The sequence below is a fragment of the Mytilus trossulus genome, chromosome 8 (assembly GCF_036588685.1).
Source record: "Mytilus trossulus isolate FHL-02 chromosome 8, PNRI_Mtr1.1.1.hap1, whole genome shotgun sequence".
Lineage (NCBI taxonomy): Eukaryota > Metazoa > Mollusca > Bivalvia > Mytilida > Mytilidae > Mytilus > Mytilus trossulus.
The window spans coordinates 6,560,519-6,575,921 of NC_086380.1; the positions used below are offsets into that span (position 1 = coordinate 6,560,519).

Consider the following 15,403-nt stretch of genomic DNA (forward strand, 5'->3'; position numbering starts at 1 on the left):
CAATAAATAAGTATACAGTATTACTGTAGTATAATTAGGACTAATCGCGTTTATTTCGAGAATATTCCATTGTTTAATTGAATAATTCTAAAGCAACTATTTTTGATACTCACTTTTAATGTTCCATGTGTTCGTTCTAATAATGGATGTTTTTCTTATGAAATTGTCGTTCATGCTTCCATATACCAAGATAAATCGTTTCTATCATTATCATTTATACATATACAAATAGTTTTTAAGTAGGAACAACGCTGTTGGTACATTTTACATTTCATTTTACAAAATATAAGATGTTCCAGTAACATTTTATATACACCATAATTAATTTAAATATTTTTTATATACTACTTTTGGTGACATTTACATTCAATTTTATTAAATGTTAAACCTAGCGGAAATTAACATAAAAATGCGTTTCAAGGATATAAAACTAAATGTTCAAAGCTTGTATCATTTAAATCTACATGTCCGGTACATTTCAATACACTAGAAGGTTATAACAAGGACATCGGGGAAAATGTCTGCCCGGAGATACAATTTTACTGGACATAATTTTGATTTTTATCTGTTAAAACGATCGAATAGAACATTTTTTTAGTCTAACGTTGTCTATTCTGAACATAAAAGGGTGGGTTTATAGAAAATGATATAGGTAAAAAATCACGACGGTTTTAGCATGGTTCAATAGTACGTAAAATTGACCTTTAATTAGGCTAATTTTGTGATCTTACAACATTTACTGTAATATTCATGATTGACCGTAGAAATCTGATAAAAGATTCAATCTTAAGATTTCAACTATACATAAACAACAGTAAATTCAAGAAAACAAATGGTCAATTAAGTGTCATTGAAGGTTAAAGTTCATTTTAATTTTTACGGAGTTATCTTGATGAAGATGATTGTAAGACTAAAATTTCAATTTTCAGATAGTATATCAATGTTCCCCATCAAGCCCCTAAGACAAGTAGCCCTGATTTATACCAGTACAACAAACTATTAGTAATTGATTTACTATTTCTAGTACTGAATAAATATCATACATAGTTACATGAATGTAGTTTGGGAACGGCGTACTTATTTATCGATATCTAGCGTATTTTGACGTTTTAAACATTCCATCTTGAAAACCTATAATATCAAGATTTATTTCTTTTTTAAGAATCATTTGCAAATAATCCTTTGATTTAATTTCTCGGCGTTTAGAATGGTTACATCGGTTTGGATAAAAGAAGTTTTAAGAAGTTGGTTTAAGCATATTTTATTTGCCTAAACGGTCTTCTATAAACAATTTGTCAATGTATGTCTACATTTACTTTGAATTTCAAGCCGTAAGTATGGGTGCACACTTTTATTGCTGTACATCTTTGAGTAAAAGTGAGGCCTTTAATACGGAACCAATCTTCACAATTCAGTTTAAGTTCTAGACGAGCAATAGCGCCGGTTTGTTTAAACGCGTTTGCTAGATGTTGCTTAATCGCCACATTTTGGCATTTGACAATGAACGAAGCATATTTTGTATCAAACGCGTTAAATTACGAGATCTTGTGAAACCTTTTTTAATTGAATGAACGAGGGTGTTTCTTTATGGAGGATGACATAACAGCAGTTAGAAAAGTTTTGATTTGATTTCAACATCTTCAGACACATACTTTTTTGATGGACATATAAATGATTGATTTGCAGATTTTAAAATCAATTAAACATCACTAGTGATTTTCACAATTACAAATCTGATATGATATCTATATTATATCTTTAAATCTTCTTTAATATACATGTCGTTCTGATACACATCAAAACCTGAGGACATTTACTGTTAATTTCTCATTATATAACTAATGTCGAGTACTAGTAATTGATTTACGGACCTATGTACATAATAAATTTATCAAGATCGTCATTTTATATATTAATAAAGATCGCCAAACCATTTTGATGTATTTTGATAGGTAAAATTGAGAATAGAAATGGGGAATGTATCAAAAAGACAACAACCCGACCATAGAGAAAACAACAGCGGAAGGTCACCAACAGATCTTCAATGTAACGAGAAATTCCCGCACCTGAAGGTGTCCTTCAGCTGGCCCCTAATCAAATATATACTAGTTCTGTGATAATGAACGCCATACTAATTTCCAAATTGTACACAAGAAACTAAACTTAAAATAATACAAGACTAACAAAGACCAGGGGCTCCTGACTTGGGACAGGCGCAAAAATGCGGCGGGGTTAAACATGTTTATGAGATCTCAACCCTCCCCCTATACCTCTAGCCAATGTAGAAAAGTAAACGCATAACAATACGTACATTTAAAATTCAATTCAAGAGAAGTCCGAGTCTGATGTCAGAAGATGTAACCAAAGAAAATAAACAAAAGGTAAGATACTAATAATGCATGTTTAGATTGGTTTTAAAAGTCCAGTGGCAAATATACCATGAAAATCAGGACCAGAACATGTTGTTTCACATTTGTGATTTCTGGGTCTTTTATAGCTGTCTATCGGCTTTGTTCATTGTTGAAGTCCGTACGGGACATATAGTTACGTTCGGCGTAATTTGGTCTCTTGGTGAGAGTTGTCTCATTGGCAATCATACATCTTTTTATATAATGCGATAGAAATCCTGCACAATATTGACATGCTAGTGAACAACGTGCCTGAGAACTGTGACATTATCCGGGCACAGTATTCTACACCTAGTCTGAGTAGACTTTGTCATCATAAATGGCATTTGCTTAGCTAAGAAGCAGCGCATATTAAATGTCAAGTCTTCAGTTTGAACCGACCAGGGATCGAACCCACGATTTTTTTTTTTTATATCAAAAGGACGAACAAGGAGGTTTAAAACATAAAGATTAAATCTTAAAAAAAAATCCTGACTTGGTACAGGCATTCTCTTATGTAGTAGTTGTATCAGCTCCTTTTATAATTCGTTTTACCTAAAGCGCGGGAAGCGGCTCGTAATACACATAAGTGACTACTAACTGTTGTAAGAAAACGCAACCATCCTTTGGTCGTTTTAAGTGGTAGGGAGTTGCCCAGGGCCATAATTGATCGAATTATTTACTCATTGAAAAAGGAAAATCATTTTACGTTTAAAAATATATAATGTTTATGATTAACATCAGAATACAATTTACCAATCCTTTTCATATAGATTAGTCGTGACTATGATCAAAGCCAGGCCATGATGTACAAATTATTTTGGGTAATGTGTAATATTTAAACGTATATAAAGATTTATAAAAGAAGCTTTAAGACAAATAGTTTCAATCAAAAAGATGGGATAAATTGGTACGCCTTATTTATCATAGTATTGTTGTTCTTTTTTGAGTTAATAAACGACTTTCCTCAAATTGATCTATTTATAGAACAAAAAATTATGAATACAAGTGTTTTAAACTTGTGAACGCGCAAAAAAGTATATCATTTAGAATAATTGATATATTTTTTTGTCAATTTAAATTTAAAAAAATGTGTTGATGACGGTATTGCGATCATCTCCATTGATCTATATCATTGGTACTTACAGATAAAGATGTATTCAGTTAAAATAAAACCGATTAGGTGCCAGCATTTAGTTTTTTGTCAGTTTGGGCTTAAACAGAATACTAGTACCTCATTGTGTTTATGATAACGAATTCATTTAGATACATGCTTAAGTATACGACGAATAACAGAAAATATTATCAGAATTATTAAAAATTCATACAGATTTTAAAAGGAAAACTTAACAAATTTGGTAACTTTAAGAGAAACCTTTTTTTTTAAATTTCCCATCAAAATTTGAAAAGACATTGAAATTAGCAAACCGTATTTATTTGAACAAAGATTTTTTGATTGTCACACAGCTAAAGCAATATATTAGCACAAGATCTAAGTGAAGTAAGCCCTGACTTTTATTGGTAGCAGATTGATAATAGATAACAGACGGAAATATTGAAGGATAACCCTTGTATGAAGTCATAGATTTAGATAATAAAACTTTTTCATTCAATTTGACTACTTATGGATTCAAAATATTTATTAAGAAGTAGTTTCGATAAGGGCAATATTTAGCACCGGTCTTTAAGTTCAAAGTTTCAGGATAAACATGTTTTAAGTTTATGAAAAGACAATTGTTGCATTTATTCTTGCGCTGTATGTTTCCTATCTAAGAAATCTATGGAAATTTATCCATTTTCATTGAATTTTCGTCGAAAATCAAATTGAGTGTTATTTGTGACGTCATGAACAGAACGCAAGTACGTATCCTAAAAAAAAACATATTTTCTGTATTGTCATTGTATGAATAAAGGCAACAGTAGTATACCGCTGTTCAAAAGTCATAAATCGATTGAACGAAAATCAATTCCGGGATACAAACTAAAACAGAGGCAAACACGTTAACTATAAGAGGAAAACAACATACACTAGTAACCCGAATTTAGCTTGAACGGACAAAAACGTGGTAACGCTATTTAAATGAGATTAATTGTCATTTGATAGAGATTGACAAAAGTTAAAAAATATTTTTAATTCATTTCAATTGATTTCAATTCATTTTAACGCCAGTCAAATAGATTTCTTTGCGGTGAATCAATTGAAATCAAGTTGCTGGTAATGTACGTCAAACTATTAGGCCACGCCCCCGTTAAACTATTTCAAACAGGCATCAATTCGTTTTAAACATCGTTGAGACCCGAGCTTTGTACAGGTAAATCACTCAAGCAAGACAAACTGTATTTATTTATCGTTTTTTTGTCATCAAATTTTATCGAATTCAGTTAAATGTGTGTATTCTTAGTAATGTCGCATGCTTCACAATTTTTAACAAATGAATGAACAATACATGTGACATTAAAGAAATTTAAATAAAAACATTAAAATATGGATGCACGGTTTAAGAAATGTAAATCTGTTAAAAATAAAATAGTAAACTTGCAAACTTTCAATCCATTTGTTCTCATCGAGGTCCGCGTTCATGTTTCAATGCGATACGTAACATGAAAGTCAAATATGTTACAAATGTATAGACTCTACGATGTCCGAGTTCTGTCCGAAATAAATAATTGATATCACTTATAAGACATAATGTTGGAATATTTGTCTTTTGTTGGAGTCGACACGTCTCCCTTTAGATGGCTTTCGGTTATTTCCGTAGTTTGGTTGCTGTCTCATTGGCGTATATCTTAAATCTCCTTTTTTTTCGTGCATCACTTATTTATCATGTGCACTGATGGCTGAAAAAAATCTGATCATATACATCTGATAGCACTGCCTGTCACGTTTCTTTTGCATCAAATAGAGCGGTTTGATTTGGATTTGAATGGGTTTTACTAAACGTCTAGTGGCAAATATTTCATCCATAATACAGCCATTATGTCAGTGGCACATCTGACAAAAATTCAAACCACAGATTACAAATTGCGTTTTTTTTCTGAAGTTTATTAACGAATGATATGCTGCTTTATACTCTAATATCAGTTACCCATTCGTGAACGTAATGGACGTATGATGAATGAAGTTCCATGTTTTATCTTTTATATAAAATTTAAAAGGTTAAACCGGGTTGAATTATTACATTTACAAAAAAACATCATTTTATTTTTTTAAATAAATTCAACAACAATATAAGTATATTTTCAAAAAAATAATTGACAGTTTATATTGACCATTATATACATATAAAGACCGATGTCGATAACTCCATTTATCTTTTTTATCTTTATTTTTTTAGCACGAAATAAATACTGGAGTTAGTCATATCATAGAAAAAAATATCAAACAACGTTAGTTAAGACACGATTGATAAAATCTAATGGTTTATATTTCAGTTTCGAATCAGATATTTTTAGGCACCAGTGTTACTACTCATTTTGATAAACAGTGAGACGCTTACTTGCAATTCGGAATTGACGAAATAACGTAGCGAAATGACCGTACTTATAGATTATACTTTTGTTTTCCATTTTAATTGTATTGTCATTTAAGGGACCGTTATAGCTGCTGATCAATGAGGACCAAAGATCCGTGTTGAGGCCGTACTTTTGACCTCTAATTAAATTATACCATGTGACTTGACGGAGAGTTGTTTCATTGGCACACATACCACATCTTCTTATTTATATTAAACGGGAGCAGTTTATTACATTTTTATTTAGATAAAAAAAAAAATATAAAAATTCAGTGAATCAAATGAATTTGTAGCATATTGTTACATTCAAAAGTATTTAATTTTGATTGATAGTATACATTACTTGTATTGCATTGGTCCACAAAAAATGCCCAGTGTCAAATATTGCACATCGATGACCACTTAGATTAGTTACTTTAATTAAACTCATTTCCTTGGCTGGTAGTACACGCTTGTATTTTGTCCTTTAAAGTTAGTCTGTCGGTTTAATCATGGAAGTAATATTAAATATCAATGAATCACAGTTTAAGGAGAATTTTTCGTCATTTGCAAATAAATATGAAAATTTGCTTACGACTAAATTCATGCCGAAAGAAATATGTTTTGTTTTATTTCAGATTGCGATTGAATTCAGGTCGAGAGAAATATGTTTTGTTTTATTTCAGATTATTTAGTACATATACAAAAATATTCTTAATATATTACAATTTACAAATAAAATTTGATAGTGCTTTTTAAGCACATGGTAGATGAAACCTGTATGATCTAATTTTTTCAGAGGTCTGTGAAATATTGAAAATAGTACGTTCCGGAAAACACAAGTCGATTTATAAAATGCTTGTAAAATTCCGTTACATGTGGTACGCTCATATTTAGATACCTTCCTATAAGAAAGTGAAAAAAAAACAGTTTTTAAAATTCACCTAAAAAAGATTAAAGGGAAACTTCGCAAAAAAATCAAAAATTGATATTATGTCCATTCTGTATAAAAATGCTCAAATTTATAAATATTAAAGTTTTATTCCGCTAGATAAGAGATCACCATCGATTTTAAATTTTGAGTATCAATTGTCTGACTTCCGCCATTTTGTTATCTTGCCCAAATAAAAATCACGATATGTCTATAAACCACAAAGAAACAAAACTACAGTAACCGATGTAGTCTTAATTACGTGTCGATATCTTGTCAATCTTACGGTTGTTTTATCTGACTAACTAACTTGATACGGAAAATGTTCTTATTTTTTTAATAACCATATAGTCTGTTATTTTTAAACTGTTAATATTGGAATTAGTTAAAAAGTCAAAGTTCAAATCATTAATAAGTGTTCCGTGAAAATTGTTTTCGAAAATCTAATTCGTTCATAATTCTTTAAAGTAATATACTTTATTCAAATAAATTAGGATCTTCGCTCCACTGATCACCCGCATGGCTTAAGGTATTACTTCCAAAGGTATTGTGAGGGGTGTAAGGTGACACGTCCAGGTATTCAAGCGATTTCCTGTCGGGCTTGCAAGTTCATGCATCGTTTCACTTCTGTAGGTATTTTTCAGTGTACACGGCTGATAACTTATAACTTTCCATTTTGAACTATCAGGTGCATGTATAATATACATCTCTGTCTTGCGTGTCCGAAAGTGATATAATATACTAGTCATTACTTAACTCATACGCTTGTTTCTAAATAAAATTTCTGGTGTAAAGAATATTATTTATAAAAAAAAAATGATACAAAAAAAAAAAAAAAAATTGAAGATATACAAATATACGTATTTTTTCCAAGGGTTAATTTGGGAAAATCAGAGACATAATTGTATTATATGTCTCTGGGAAAATGTAATATTTACTCGTTGTCAATAGTAAAGGACATAGTTGGATCATTCCAGAAATGTTGATTAAAAAAATGTGCGCACTTGTCGACGATTCGTTTATACGCCCGGATAGAAAGTTACGGAACTACAGCGTATTTGAAATATATACATGTATACATTGAACATAAGAAAGAAACATTCATTTTGTGCAAATTGGGGTAAAAGTTTTGTAAATAGACTAGTCCACGTATACCAACAGTATGTAATCATCCAATTCGATAGACTATTGTATACCAAAAGAAGAAGAAGAAGAAGAGGACCAATTTGATTTAAATACAGGTCGATCTATAACTTGCTTTGGTTCATCGAAGTTATGAACATAGTAAAATCACAGATTTATATATCAATTAGATTGTTCTCGAATAAAGAAAGAAATTCGTCATCACCACAATTGTTCCGACATATGCAACTGGACGTACACTAATAATCCCCGAGGGATGTGAATATTTTCTAGGAAAGCTATTGAGTATTAAAGTTTCAAATCATTTTCGGGATTTATTTTCTTTCTTGATATTCAATGACAGCAAATTTAAAAGAATAAACTGCTTGACAGATATTTGTCCGCTTTATGGGGTATTCTTGCCAGTTGAACAGACTTATAATTACATTCAAAAATAGGGAAAGATGACATTACATTCGTTGTCTTTTGTTTTTAAACATCTTTGGTCAAATAGTTATTAAGTATTATACGTTGTGAGACGAAGACAATTTTAATAAGGACGTCCCCGATTATGATTAAATTTGGTTGACGTTTTTCACACTTGATAAAGAATAGCTATTCGTAATTTTTCGATTCCATTCCAAGAAGACCTTAAATTTGCTGTCAATTTTTTAAAACTTCTCAAGTTGAAAAATATTTTTTCTTTATTTGTTCATATTATATTCCGCTTCGGTAGAGTTATCTTCAGTGAGTTCCAGTTATTAATTTATACGTGGCTTTTAAAAAGTCTAAATCTAAGTGTTCTCATTCATTTATTTGCTTAATAAAGACAAATAAAAATACTTTGGTAAAGCTATTTATAATTTCTAAGTTCTCCTTTTATTAGTCATCAATCAAGGCAAAAGGTGTAAATCATTTCAATCGGACATATGATTTAAGTTTCCCGTCTTTAACCGAAAATTGTGTATTTCTTAGTAAATTAACTTATTTGAAGTCAAATAAATAATAGCACCAAACATAATTAAATAATTCCACGGCGATCAATTTTTATTTGTCACCAACTTGAATATATATTTTAAATATGTGTATTGAAAGCTCCCTTGTCTCATAATTCACTGATCCGAATAGACAGTCACACCTGGCAAGGTGTGCCCGAGAGGCGTGGTTAAATACCGAAGTGCAAATAACAATTTACCTTTCAACAAGCCATCTACGAGTAATGCCACAGAACCGTGAATACACACATCGTATCAACCAAGTCATAGCAGAGATAGTAAAAGGTCAATAAGAGTACACCAACATATTGTCTTTACAGATTATTGAACTTTACTTTGTTCACCTTATCAGTCCGAAAATATATTAATTAAAAATAAATTTATAACTTTTTGTGTTGTCTACAAAAATAATTCGAATATATACGTTTAACATAGAAAATTTATCTCATGAATATGAACAATTGAACGCCTGTGCGTTTTATCTTCTTATTATCGGATGGTTATTTAGATAAAGCATAAGTCATCGGCGCGCTTACGATTACGTTAAAATATGATTAAAAACCAAGACTTTTAATGATTGTATTTTAAATCCCGGCATGCAAAAACCAGGAGAAAACGTCACGACCTACAGGAAGTAGTTAATATTTTTTCATTAAATATTGAATTTCTCCTTTATTACTGCACATATAGCGATAAAACTTTGTGAATATATATATATTATGTCATAATGAACATATTTAAACCATAAGTATAAAATCGTGAATTTTCCTAATAGTTTAACTTATTTTTTAAATATCGAATACACAAATAAATCTCTAATTTATCCAGGCTTGAAATTTGTTTTACTGACAGGAGTCTGCTGGTATTCGATTGGACATCAGAATCAATGTAGGCGTAACAGCCTATCATATTAACCAATCAGCTGTCTTGTATGCGATGACATACGGTCCACTTTAGTTTTCCTTGTAATGAATTGTAAATTGATTGCAATAAAAATTATTCAATACACTATAAAGCAAACAATGTATAGCCCAAAAATGACTTACACGACGATATACTATACATATTATACTTAATAATTATTTACAAATTAAGACAGCGTAAAAAATAAAATAATAATATTAATAATAATTACTATTTAACGGTAGAGCTCTGATTTATCGGGGTCTATTATGCTATTAGTATGATAGTCCCAGCAATTTAAAAAAATGATCATCAAAAGAACGGTTGTGCTATTGTGGGCCAGGAACTTGCCGGTACGTCTAAAACCCACCCAGGCCGCTTTGATGCACTAAGCTCTAAGACATTTATGGAACACTACAGCGAGCTTTCTAGACAAATTTGAAATTGTCAGATAAAAATAGCCAACGCTTATATTGAAGAATAAACAAGTCATGAAAAGAAATATTACTGTATATATACATTGTACATTATACGGACATTTTGACTAATGCGCTAGCTTTGATACAGCGGAAGCAAAAACATCGAGCGTAGCAAAGATAAAAAAAATAATAATGCTAAAATTATGTATTTTCAAATCGAAGGACAAAGCGTACGCAATGTCACCCGGAATCCGAATCTGACTGACTAGCAAATTACTACAAAGTTAAACAAACAAGAAAAGGGAACAACGTATGTTAGAATCACGAAAAAAATGGATTTAGATTAGATTTGTGATCATTGGAATTTATTAAGACTTTTTAAAGTATCTTTTTCTAGGAACTTTTTTTAGATCGAAATTAATAAGGTTCATATATAAGTATGTGGTACAGCTCACACCGAAAAATATATTACGGCATATTCATATAGAATTGCAAATAAACCTTTCAATAATGAATTCCTATAAGCTGATTTTAAAGCTCATAATATAAGAGATAAGGGATATAATTCAATTTGACGGCAACCAGACGACAAACACACTATAGGTAAATCAAGACCGCATGTTTAGTCTTCAACAAGAAACATGTGTCTACACGAAATGCCAAGCTCTAAATCGTGATGAACTTGCAGATACAATATTCAAAAAACAACAATATTAAAGTCTAAATAATATAAATATTCATTATTCACACATATTATAGATTTTCTAAATGGTTTGAGACACGTATGCAAAGCCCATGTATTTTCCGTTCACATAATGTTTTGACTTTTTTTATTTATAACGTCCTACAAACATTGCTCGAGACTAAACAGCATGAAAGACTAAAACACTTTTATAAGTCAGCGTATAGGTTAATTCCTTGAATGCCAACATCCTTTGTACTACCGACAATTTACACCTATAATGTTGGCTTTCGAGGAATAGGTGCAAAAAGTTATCACAACACGAGAGCATGCTTATCAAAAATGGACATTTAGAGGTATAACGGGGGGGGGGGGGGGGTTGAGATCTCACAAACATGTTTAACCCCGCCGCATTTTTGCGCCTGTCCCAAGTCGGCAGCCTCTGGCCTTTCTTAGTCTTGTATTATTTTAATTTTAGTTTCTTGTGTACAATTTGGAAATTAGTATGGCGTTCATTATCACTGAACTAGTATATATTTGTTTAGGAGCCAGCTGAAGGACGTCTCCGGGTGCGGGAATTTCTCGCTGCATTGAGACCTGTTGGTGACCTTTTGCTGTTGTTTTTTTATTTGGTCGGGTTGTTGTCTCTTTGACACATTCCCCATTTCCATTGTCAATTTTATTTAATTCGAATTGAATTCGCTAATCGCGTACACACACTCTTCTTTTTTAATTCGAATTAAATGTCCGTGTGAACGAGGCATAATTTTAACAGATAGTTAAAATCTAATTCATGTTTGTTACGTTGTTGAAATGTTTTCTGATGATACTACTTGAACGAATATGGATTCTCTTAAAATGAAACTTTTGCATATTGTGAGAAATTCCAGTTTACACAAATGTGAAGCCTCTTTGGACTTTGAAGGGTTTTTTCAATATTTCTATAGTTGTGTGTGCTGTAACCTCCTACCATATTACTTGATTAAATTTCTTGAAACTTTGTATCACGTGTTAGAATACTATTGATGTATTATGTTCAGTTTGTTCAGGATATTTTCTTTGTAATAATACTACACACTTTTTTGCAAGTGCTTCATGAAATGATACTGGTTAGGGGTTTATCGTGTTCGCAAATCATCGGTGTTCTTATAAAACAAAGTAATGTAGTTTGATTGGAATTGAGACAGATTTCCATAAGTGACCAAATGACACAGAAATTCACAAGTATAGGTCACCGTAAGTCTTCAACTATGAGCAAAGCCCATACCACATAGTGGAACTAACTATACAAATCAGATGAAACCGGTTTAACTCATCAGATGTAAATAAATAGAAATACTACACAGAATAGACGTGGTCAGGTTCTTGTATATCCAAACAAACGAAAAACACTTGTAAAGTACATCCTCTGAGAAAACTTGCAGTTACTGACAGCTAGTTCAAAGCCACAAACAACTAAAAAAATCAATCCGCTATAGACTTAATTCTTGTTACCCTATTTTATGGTTAATTGTTTAATTGAAATATTCATATATTTCATGTATATATACTTTACAAATAAATATTTATAATAATATGGAACAAAATAAATCTCTAATATCCTCTTTTAGTTTGAAATAATTATATTTAACTAAATATAAATGTTATATTTATATATATGTTGGATGGAGAGTAGTTTCATTGGCACTCACACCACATCTTCCTATAATGTTAATAAAACTTGTTCATTCCCAAATTTAGTTAGTTTTTAATAAATAGTAACAAAAATCATTTTCTTTCTATCTTTATATTCATAATTATTTAACCCTTAAATTTTGCTACTTTTCTTATCAAAATGTGATAAAATGTTACAATTTCGTCTTATAAAAACAGAAATATTTTTGTTTACATTCAAGGAATAGGTAACATATAAAATGTTGGCATTCGAGGAAGACACCAGCGTACACACGGTGTTTATTAACAAATCGATAATTTCGTTACCCAGGGATATGAATTTGACATTAAAAGTCCCTCAAACCTTTACAATACCCGGCCGTGTCATTTCCGTTTTAACAGATCGAGAACACGACCTTTTAGGATATGCATGAATTACCGGTCCGTGTAACACTTATCAATTCAAAGTTTTAAAAAGTTTTGAAATTTTAGATTTTTGGAATTTTGATCAAAGTTTTAAAATATCAAAATTTCAAATTGTGTTAAAGTTTTGAAATTTTGAAATTTTAACCAAATTATTAAAATATCAAAATTCTAAATATCGTTTATAAATTTGATAGTTTAGAAATTTGACCAAACTTTTAAAATACTAAACCTCACGCGCAATTTTGATTATTTCACTTTTTGAAAGTTTGATTTTTTAAATTTTTGCTTAAAATATCAAAATAGAAAAGGGGCAATAAGAGGCATACCTGAAAAAGCGAAACGAAATAAAAGCGGAACGAAACGAAACAGTATGAATTAAAAACATACTGATACTTAAAAGTTTATGTATGAAATAAAACGGACAGTTGAAAGCGGTGAAAAATTGGATGACAAAATTAATATTTCTTAAAAGAAGATAATTCATTTAAAAACCAGACGTACGGCTCTGATATTGACCATTACCTGCTGGTTTTTCTAGCACCCATATTTTAGGAGAAACAGGAGTAACAGTAAAAACTGAACAACTCGCAGTAGGTCAAATAGTATGGTTATGTTGAGCATGTATATACATTTTCTACTAAACTCTAAGCCATAAAAAGGCCCAATACACGATGTATTATCTCTTTTGATTTCATTTTTTTTTCTGTTTTGCTTTACGACTTCTTACTTTCTGCAATCATGTTGGCTAAATAATATATCATTTCATGTACAGAATGAAAGATCATCTTAAACGTTTTTATCTGTTCTTTGTAAGTTGTTTGCCCTAAATATTCAGCTTTAAGCGTTCCGTAAGGAGGTCGATCAAGAAAAGCGCTTCATGATACTGAATGCATGGTTTAAGGTTGTGCTAGTCCACAGTATGGGAGGTTTTTAATATAATCTTTTTTCGCTTTAATTAAGACGGTAATAGGATCCAATATCAGCAAATTGGAGCCAAGATACTGTTACAAGGTATCTACAAAAACTCATCATAGATGGATACCGGAAAATAAATTTTGCCGGTTTTTGCGCCAGACGCGCGTTTCGTTTACAAAAGACTTATCATTGACACACGAACCAAATAAAGTTAAAAAGGCAAATAAAGACTAAAATTGAAAAGGCCAAATAAAGTAAACTTTTAAATCCAACGTATAGCTCTGGTTTTGTAAAAGTTGAAACCTTTCATATCATATATAAACGTATACCATAAACATTATTTTCACGAGCATTCATATTTATGTAATAATTACCGCTGTACTACATTAAGCACCCAACTTGCATTCATGTTAATGTAATAGTTGTCGCTGTACTACATTAAGCACCCATCTATCCAGTTGTAGGTGTCGGCATTTTGAAAGTTGAAAATTGTGTTCAAAAGTTTTTATCAGCGATAAATGGTAATCGTCTGGGGAACCAATATTTAGATAGTCCCTGTGTTTTACTTGATACTACCACTAGGGGCTTCGATAATGGTACATTAAAATATTCTGATCACTAATTTGATGATATAATATTCTGTGCCAGAAGAGGACAAAAGAAAAATTATCCATGCCTTTTAGTGTTAAATTTTGAACCAGACAAGTTGATTAATGGCGATGAAAAACTTAATAAAATTGTTAGCGCTTCGACAAAACAACCTCATCCCACTTTTAAAGTTACATGGTTGCTACCTTAAAGACAACGTTTGGACTGGTTATCATACACGTAGCTCCATTATAGGTTCTAAATCAACCATTGTTTTATTATAGTAAACAAAAGGAATAGATTTTTTTGTATTAAAGGATATTACTGTCCCGTATTTGCATTTTGTTATTTGGATATTCATATTTGAAGTTATCGTACGACAATCGACTTTTAGCAAACTAAAAGTTCACATGTACACCCAGTCAGAATGGGGCGTGCAAAGAGAAGCCACACTGTCAGCTGCAAGATGTATTTTTTCCATTTTTGGCCGTACACCAATGTCACTCTCGAAAAACCAGTACAATGTTAAACGCAGAATTTGAAGTAAAGAATTCACATACGGAACGCTGAAACTGAAATTTGAAATTCAAGCAAAATAAGAACGAAACAATTAAAGAGGTGTTTGACCAAAGTGAAGTTAAAACATATTTAAATCCATCTATAAGGGCAACTTTGTCCTCGGAAGTTGAATCTTACGTTTCTTCGTAATTTGTATGTAAACAACCTATTTCAAATTATCGATTTTTTGTTGTTGCCAGTGACAAATATTTCATGAATGTTCTGGAACAAATTAGCAATAAATGCAACAGGGAGAGAGTGTGCATAATGAGGACATATAAAACCTTTCAATTAGTTTAATTGAGGTCTGGAGCTGGCGTATGACAGTAACTG

At 31.1% G+C, this 15,403-nt stretch overlaps 1 protein-coding gene across 2 annotated transcripts in view; it reads right to left on the minus strand.

Moving 5' to 3' along the window:
* Positions 1-15,403, minus strand: part of LOC134681612 (beta-1,3-galactosyl-O-glycosyl-glycoprotein beta-1,6-N-acetylglucosaminyltransferase 3-like) — a 46,821-nt gene that overhangs the window by 3,892 nt on the left and 27,526 nt on the right. Inside the window, exon 1 of one of the 2 annotated variants that reach the window (XM_063541262.1) lies at positions 114-274. The exons of the other annotated variant lie outside the window; for it this stretch is intronic. The gene's annotated coding sequence lies outside the window, so the exon portion shown is untranslated. Of the gene's footprint in view, positions 1-113; positions 275-15,403 lie in introns of those variants that run through there. 2 annotated transcript variants of the gene reach the window in all.